The following is a 6,553-nucleotide window of genomic DNA, read 5'->3' as shown; positions in this document are numbered from 1 at the left end:
TCAGCATGAAATTGGAAGTCCTCTAGAGCAAGATGCACCGTGAGCAGGACCTGCTGTGTTGCCTACTGACATCTCTTCCTCGCTACCCTGACCACACCAAACCCAGCTCAGCCTCCAGCATCACCGTGTCCTATCAGATGGCTATTCATGCTGCAGACGACGCAGAACTCCATTACAGCATGAAATGCAGTACAGTAAAAGGCTTTTTGTTCTAGCACATGTGTTCTTAGCATGAAATGAGATTTATGCAATAATACCCTGTGTGCATGCGTGCATGCCCTTTCTTTCCTTCCCTATAGAACTTTTGAACCCCTTTGGCTAATTTCCGTCAAACTTGACAGGAGATTAGGAACTTAATGCGTTTGAGACCTCCACAAGTTTTGCAAAAATAAACAGGCAGCTGGGCAGAACAAAGAAACCCTATAAGCTCATCTTTCATTAAAGATCAGAAAGTCAACATGCAGAAAGACATCAGAAACCTGATTTCATTATATCTGTCACACACTTGTGTGGCAGAGGTATTATAAGAGCCTCTGGCTATTTAAAAAAAAAAGTGCTAAAATTTTGAAAGCCTTGCACAAACACCTAAGTGTCCAAGTTTCCCAAAACAGTTGCCTGAAGTTTAACATTTTAAATATCCTTTTCAGTCGCTTAATACATAGTGTCAGCTGACTTCAGTCACCCAGCTTCAAAAAAAGTCACTCTGACACCAGCCAGTATTTCTTACAGGAAATATTCTCTGTGAAATCTGAAGAACGAGATGCATATTCTATTTCACTTCACCGTTCTTTCTAAAAAGCTCTGAACAACACTCTCAATTTAGATTAGAAATCTCTAAACTAATACAAAACCTAAGGTTTGAGGCTAAGCCATCTAAGAACTGATGTCCCAAGTTGAAAACAAATTACGGCGTGCCTTTAGCACAGAAGAAGGAATGAAGATAGTTATTCCATTCAAATTGCTTCGATGAGAATGAAGTAACAGTATTTCCTTAACATGTTTTGCAAGAAAAGGCAATCTTGAGGAACTGTACAAACAGTATTTACACTGACCAGTATTTTAACCATCTGGCTACTCAAAACCCAGTTTACACACCTGGCCTGTGCTCCAAAGCACAAGGTGAGCAACACAGGCACAAGAAACGCTCTGCTATGTAAGACCAATGTCCATCTAGCCCACTAGTCTATCTCCAGCAGTGACACAGGGAGATGCTATTTAGGGACAGCACATTGTGGACATTCTGTGGTTCATTCCCCTTGTCCACACATTCCCCTTGCAGCACCTACAATTGTTTAGTACAGGAGTTGAATGAGAACATCCCTGCCTACTCCTTTTAGTATCCTTTTGTGGACCTGCCAACGTCTACACTTGGGAACCAGGGCAGAAAAAAGGACAGGAAACCCACTACAGGAGATGGAAGTGCTATCACTGCCTCAGAGCTGCGGAACCAGGGGGCGCGCCACGGCAGACACAGTCCTGAGGCCCTCAACTTTTTGAGAATGGGGAATTAAAACTTCCAGTTAAAACTGGAGGGGGGAGGATAGGCTTATATAGCCTTCCAGATTCTCAGCTGAGGCAAGTAACAGTCACCCTGCCTCATTACATATTGCAAAACGTTTGGGCAAGCAGAGCTAGCTGTAGTTTTCCCTTAACTGTTTCCAGCAAAACACAAGCTTTTCCCTCCTTGAATGAGAAGGCAGTAACTTGTCTACACAAGGGGCACAATCAAGACTAGCTACCACATGCTAGCAAGCCTTGTACGCATTCACCAATACGGACAAATCCTAACTTGCTCTGGCGCTTCACCAAGTGGATTTAATATTATGGCTCCATTTAATCTTGTGCAAATGTTATGTTCAGTCAAACCCTACAGGGCATCTCCTGTCTACACCACTAACCTTCCTCCCTCCTGGTCTCAATCCCACACACTGACTTCAGACTACCTGAAGCACTGTGAAGATCGAGGTGATAATGTTTCCAGGGTGCTCAGACGTGACACTGGTGGAGGACGTAGACGGGTTTAAGATCTTCAAAGAAATAGAAAAGATCTATTTTGACTGCCAAAAGATGAATAAGGTTGTGGTTTCGTTCGGCAACAGCAGCTCTTAAGCAGCAAGCACCTTCCTCTCTCCTCATTGCAGGGGGGAAAACCCGCAAGTTCCTTCCCCCCGCTGTCCCTGTGTTATGCTAGGGTGCTTGTATGCTCCTTTCCCTAAACAGATCATTTCCCCCACACAGGTCATTGTGTAGCCAAAAAACTGTGTCAGCGCAACACACCTGCAAAAATTAGCTGCCCAGGAGGGAGCTACATAGACCAACAATTACATTGGACAAAAGAAAAGAAGATAACGACAAAAACACAACTTCAATTCCTTTCTTACCCTGGGAAAGGGACTCCTCCTCCTCCATCCCACATGCGGTACCATTTGTATTTTATACACACACACATTTTTTATTATTAAATGGCCATTACATATGCATATTTCCACTGCCTACTTCTGCTAAGGCTCCGGGTAAGCTGACGACGTGCCCCTCACCATTCTCGTTTTACCACTGGCCACAGGACTCTGAAAAGCAGCAGTGAATGAAAGCAGTGGCCGGCTACCGCTGCGCTGCAAAAGTGTCAGCCTGCAGATGCAGTCTAACAAAGCTTTTCTGAGCTCTGCAGCAGCTGATCCTTATTTTAGTGTTTCTGACCTGTACTCACAAGGGCTAGAAACTGTTGTTTTAAAAGTGAGTTGAAGAGTCTGTGGAAATCTAAGACTACTAGCCACCCACCTCACAAATAAAGTTTCCTACTGGCTAGTGGCCCAAAAGAAAGCAATATTCCTGCTAGGGGAATGGAAACTTGCACTGTAAATCAACAGATGTTAAGAGCAGCTTCAACGATTAAGTCTGAACTTCATTTCATTCTTGTCTGCTCTTAAAAACCAGTTCCTTGATTACTCCCTTCCTGCCCTCCTAACAGGAGGGAGGATCAGCTTTGTGGCTCTTCAAGTTTTCCGGCCTTCCCTTCCCATCCAGGGCAAGTGGGGGCTATTCGAGTTTTTGCCTTGCTCCTCCTGGCTCCCCATGGATGCTGGAATGTAAGGAATAGCTCTAGCACAATGTACTTCAGTTTACTGCTGCTGCCAGAGCTAGGAGCAGAGGCAATGCAGAACAGTTACACGCAAATTTTGGGTATTTTCTGGGGGACGCTTACAATTTGCTCACTCTGTTGCAGTGCTGTAAAGGGGCTTCCCCTCAGGATATCAAGGCTTCACTTTTGCCTTCAAGACTGAAAAATGACTGTCTTTGAACACTGAAGAGCCACCCCACCCTAACAAAATGAACTTTAAAAGGATGTGATATTTTAAGATGGTAGGTACAGAACATAGCAAGAAGCACTACTGCAAAGTATTTTACCACATTCTGCAGCTGCATTTGTTCAACGCATTTTTCAAAATGTAGTGATACCACATGCAAGCCACATTTAGCCTATTTTTGCTTCATAGCACACACTAGCTAGTGCTGCCCATCATTTTTCAGCTTTTCAAGCTTTCTGCACAAATGGCAGCTATGATACCAGCAATTAATACAGTGAACCGCGAAGTGAGAGAAGATTCATTTCCACACGCTACTGAAAGGCGATTTGTAAAGCAAATAGCTTGCACATCACATTTTCCTCCCGAGCTCAATACACATCAAGAAAAGCTGAAGGTTTAGGTTCTTCTGTAGCAGGAAGGAAAGTAAAAGATTTAACACTTCAAGACGTTCACACACCAAATAATAAAAGAAGTTTTATCTTAATTTCCCTTGAAGACTATGAATAGGTACAGAAGACACATGTAACATAGCAAAAATGGAAGTAGAAGAAACCGGATTAATGGGAAGTTCAGGGGTTTTTTATTCTGCTACAAAACTCTTGGTCTTTTGAGTAAATAGAAGGTAGAAAATAGAAATTCTGAAAAAGAAAAAACCCTGTACGCTCAGTTATCCCATAAATTAATTAAAATAAATATTATTTACTAGCTTCTTTATAAGGCTAGAGAAATTGATGAACAAATTACTCGAATGACAAACGAGTTGTCATAAGCTTGATAAATTAAACTCCTCTTAAATGCACAGTGCACATTTCAACTGTGCAAACATCTGTAAGGAAAGATGCCTGTAAAGAGAGGTATTTCAAGTAATCTTGAGCTTGTTCCTAAAATGCATGTAACTAGGGAGCCACAGCAGAGCACACACACAGTAAAAACAACCTTTCATGCTTAGAAGTAAAATAACCTTAATCTTAAGGTACAAAGACAAACAAACCAAGATCCTGTGCTACGGCTCAAGCTATACAATGGAGGTGGGGGAAGAGTTTTTCCTTACAAGCCCCTTTGAGTCAATGGTGTGGACTGCCTCATGGAGACTCATGGTGGTCTTCAAGTTTTATCTTCAAATGACCCATCTGACTGCGTCCTCTTCCAGGCCAAAATACTTGAACCAAGCCCTCCAACAGCATATGAAGCAACACACAAGAAGCAGAAAACCACAAATCAGTCAAAGCAGGTTTATGTGAACTTTCCCAAGCCTGTCTCCGGAGGACAGGTCAAGCCTTTACTGAAAGGCACTAATCATGGTGTGCCCAGAAACTAACAATGAAAACAAGCCCGAGATAAAACGGCACAAAGAAGCTATCATGAGAAAGACTATTCCCACTCCCTGCCGCCTTCTATCCAAAAACGATCACACAAGGAAGAAAGCAATCATCCAAATGCTCTAAAACTGTCTCTGCTTGTAAGCTTTCAAAGGTCTGAGGAGGTGGTGAGGAAGCACCTCAAGTGCTTGCCACAGCGAATGAGACCCATCACCATATCGGCTGCTGTAGTTCCCTCCCCAGCGAGCCAACTACCCCGCGTAACTGCTAAAGCCATTATTTAGCCACACACACAGTACATATCAAGATAAAGTCTCGCCAATCACCTTGTCTAGCCAAAACACCATAACTCACCTATTTCCCCACTTCTTTACAACTTAGGACTTGGGCACTTGTGATCTTCTTGCCAGCTTTCAGGTTTTGCTGTCCTGCCTGCATACTCTCTGCAGCTGCTCCCATGGGTACTTCCCCATCAGGCAATTGCTTCCACAGAGAAACTTTCCTCCTGGTTTTGAACAGGGGGTGTTTGGACACTGGGAGTCTCATGAGTCTCACTGGACTATTCATACATCCCACAAGCAGGAGAGGTCTCCTACAGACAAGACGACTCTCAGGGAGACCATGGGACTTACCCACCTTTAATACTGCTGCTTTAATAAACAGCCGTGCACTTAAAGAGTAACTTAATTGACTCTGCTTCAGTTCAGCAGAGAGATAGACGTGCTAAAAAAGCAGGTACTGCCTCAAGCTGGAAAGAAAGATCCGCAGATTTATTTCATATAGGTGGGGAAAAAAAACAAGGATATGGCTGGTGCAATCTTACATATGGAAGGGAAGTTATTTTAGTTTCAGAAATTACACTTCTGTGACCTAACCAGATAGCAATATTTCCTTTTCAGAAACGGATGGGTAGGAAGCCTCGCTCCATACACATTTCCTTTTCCTTTAAGCCCTTCCTGTATTTAATTTTTTAACTATAGGAGTGACCAGTCTAGTACCATGGCATTCTCCACAGTAGAAGTTATATATTTTTCTGTATAACATTTTTACACAGTTCAGCAGCAATAGAATTGCCAGGTTAAAACAAGTAATCTCATCCCATCGCGAAGTTCGTCCTTTCTAAATAATTTTGCAACCACACTGTACGTAAGGATAGCTCGGCATAAAGCGGGTGAAGAAGAGAGAGACAAAAAACTGAAGAAACTTGGACAGAAAGTGCTCCTGTTACCCAACTGAAACAAAGGTTAAAACAAGTAATCTCATCCCATCGCGAAGTTCGTCCTTTCTAAATAATTTTGCAACCACACTGTACGTAAGGATAGCTCGGCATAAAGTAGGTGAAGAAGACAGAGACAAAAAACTGAAGAAACTTGGACAGAAAGTGCTCCTGTTACCCAACTGAAACACCAGCCACAAACACCAATAGATCAGCTGTTCATCTGACTGGAAATTTTAATTTGAGAAAGGACAGCAGGACTGATCTCACAGCTTGCAATAACTGAAATAGAAACACCACCCCCACTGCCAAATAATAATCCAGAGACTTTAAAAAAAAAAAGCAGAGAACATAAAACTTCCAGGGTTTGTTTCTTCCCTAAACTACAAGTAATGGGTTTACATAGCTTAAGGCAGAGTCTACCCACAGACCCATTGTTCCTTTCCCTAGGCCTTCGGCGCTTCCAAGAGGCAGCCCCTCCCTTTCGGTACCCCCGCTAAAAGCAATCCTTTATCGGAACCTGCCTGACCGGCAGCCATGGCAACAGGGTGGGATTATCAGACCCAAGCAACTTAGCAGAAGCCACGCATCTCGCTCTCCCAATTTTATCGCGGGCCCGCTGCCGGCCGCCGCCGGCTCTGCCGGGAGGCTCCCCCTGCGCGGGGCTGTCCTGCTTGCACGAGCCCGCTTTCCCCCCTGCCTTGCCCTGCCCT

At 43.7% G+C, this 6,553-nt stretch overlaps 1 protein-coding gene across 1 annotated transcript in view; it reads right to left on the bottom strand.

The window, feature by feature from the left end:
- Window positions 1-2,568, bottom strand: part of ST3GAL6 (ST3 beta-galactoside alpha-2,3-sialyltransferase 6) — a 39,126-nt gene extending 36,558 nt beyond the window's left edge. Inside the window, exon 1 of the mRNA XM_009329729.1 lies at window positions 2,497-2,568. The gene's annotated coding sequence lies outside the window, so the exon portion shown is untranslated. The remainder of the gene's footprint in view (window positions 1-2,496) is intronic.
- Between the last annotated feature and the right edge of the window lie 3,985 nt (window positions 2,569-6,553).

This window comes from Pygoscelis adeliae, unplaced genomic scaffold, assembly GCF_000699105.1.
Source record: "Pygoscelis adeliae isolate BGI_AS28 unplaced genomic scaffold, ASM69910v1 Scaffold120, whole genome shotgun sequence".
NCBI classification, from domain to species: Eukaryota; Metazoa; Chordata; class Aves; order Sphenisciformes; family Spheniscidae; genus Pygoscelis; species Pygoscelis adeliae.
This window is presented reverse-complemented; position numbering and strand designations above follow the sequence as displayed.